General features: G+C 57.4%; 1 protein-coding gene across 1 annotated transcript in view; it reads right to left on the bottom strand.

The window, feature by feature from the left end:
- Positions 1–1,606, bottom strand: part of LOC104412505 (transcription factor CP2-like) — a 3,418-nt gene extending 1,812 nt beyond the window's left edge. The window contains exons 1-2 of the mRNA XM_010023244.1: positions 1,507–1,606; positions 879–969 (exon numbers count right to left, since the gene is read on the bottom strand). The gene's annotated coding sequence lies outside the window, so the exon portion shown is untranslated. The remainder of the gene's footprint in view (positions 1–878; positions 970–1,506) is intronic.
- Between the last annotated feature and the right edge of the window lie 242 nt (positions 1,607–1,848).

Here is a 1,848-nt window from a genome sequence, read left to right as displayed (position 1 = left end):
AAAAGAGGAGATCAACAAACTCATCTCAAAGCAAACCTGTCGTGGTCATCCCCACCTTGGTGATGCTGCAAAGGGTTTTGCACCCCCAGAGCGTGAGCAGCATCTCAGGGAGGGGATCCTGCCCCTCTGCTGTGCTCTGGGGGCCTAAAGGGGCTCCAGGAAACCTGGAGGGGGGCTTTGGACAAGGGATGGAGGGACAGGACAAGGCGAATGGCTTGAACCTGCCAGAGGGGAGACTGAGATGAGCCCAGGGACACGGTGCCAGCTGGCGCCAAGCAGCTAAATTGGAGGGGGGCCAGAGCAGCCACGGCTCAGACCGAGCTCCGCTCCTTGTTCACAGTCCCATTGTGCAGTGCAGCATCTCCTGTCCTTCACCCTTCTCCCCAGCACAGTGTGACCATGTCTCCCCATCATCTGTCATCAGAGGCAGGTCACCAAGCCCCCAAAAAGCTGCCAGATCTCAGCGAGCCTTGCCCACGCCTCCTGGATGAAGCTGACCCTGTGCCTCCCCACCCTGCTGCAGCAGCCCCTTCTGAACGCTCCAGCTCGGACAGGTCACTTAAACACCAGTCCCTGCTTCTCCAGGGAAAGGTGCAAAGGAATATTCCCTTCCTGGGAAGGGAATTCCACGAGAGGCACTTCAGAGGACCAAAGGAACAAGCGTTGTACCAGCGGGACTTGCAGAGCATTTCTAACACTTCTCTCTACACAGGTTTTCATCCCCACATCACCTCTGCTGGCCAAGTTCTCAAATCAGACTGAAAGAGCTTCAGGGAGGTAAATGAAACTCTGTTCACTCCGGAGACAAGAGCCAAGCGAGCAGCCCCAGCAAACACCATGAAGCCAGCACCCCAGTGAGCTCCGCGCCAAGCACGAACCGGCCCTTGAGCGCGTTGAAGAGCCTGATGCCATCCGCGGGGCCGCAGATCTGGATCACGTCCTCCCTGGTGAGCTTCAGCAGGTCTGCACCTACAGCACGAGGGGAGAAGGCACGAGTCAGTCCAAGGTGGCTGGGATGGGGGCTCTGGGCTCCCCCTCCTCCTGCTCCCAGAGCTCACCCCGTTCCCAAACTGCCTCTGCCTTTTGGGAACAACCTCCCCCCCTGCTGCCCCCAAACGTTTCTTTTCCAGGCTGGTTTTGCAGCAGAGTGTTTTGGTCCAACCCCATGTCCCAGCAGGATCATTCCTGGGTGACCCTGGCTCATCAGGGAAGGAAGGGCAAAGAAAGGTGAAGCTCCCTCCCCAAGTCCTCAGCTTGCTTTAAGATCAGAGGGTGCTCTTGAAAGAGAAACCACCCCAGCCCCCACTAGTTGGTCAGTTGAGAGCAAGGTGAGAAACAAAGAACATGGCTTTCAGGGAGCCACCTTTTGTTGTGTTAGAATAAAACCGGGGGGCTTGAAGAGCATTTCTGTTCACCACAGCACCAGGAAGGTGGCCTCATGAGCAGGAGGAGGCTGTGACTCGGCAGAGAGAAGGGGCAGACACGGAGGCGATGGGGGGAACCTACCTGAGAAGTTCCTGAAGAGCCGAGAGAAGGTGGAGAAGCGGTTTCGGTGCAGCCACTGCTGGGCCTCCTGCGGCGTGCTGGTGGGCAGCAGGTTCTGCGAGGAGGGAGAAGAGGGTCACAGCCTCAGGGGTGACTGAGGAAGCAGCTTGGCCAGTGCTCATCATCACAGCCTTAAATTAGACCCTGCTGAGCCCTCGCGCACGCACACAGCAAAGGCGGCAGCCTGGACAGGCTTGGATTTAAAAGGGCTTTGGAGGGACAGAGGAAAAGGAAGCAAAGTGGAAACACAGTGAAGACAAGGCAGTAAGTAAGAAGAGGGGCTTTGGACAAGGGATGGAGGGA

This window comes from Nestor notabilis, unplaced genomic scaffold (assembly GCF_000696875.1).
Source record: "Nestor notabilis isolate BGI_N333 unplaced genomic scaffold, ASM69687v1 scaffold16891, whole genome shotgun sequence".
In the NCBI taxonomy this organism is placed as follows: Eukaryota; Metazoa; Chordata; class Aves; order Psittaciformes; family Psittacidae; genus Nestor; species Nestor notabilis.
Note: the sequence above shows the minus strand (reverse complement) of the source record. Positions and strands in the feature narration are given on the sequence as shown.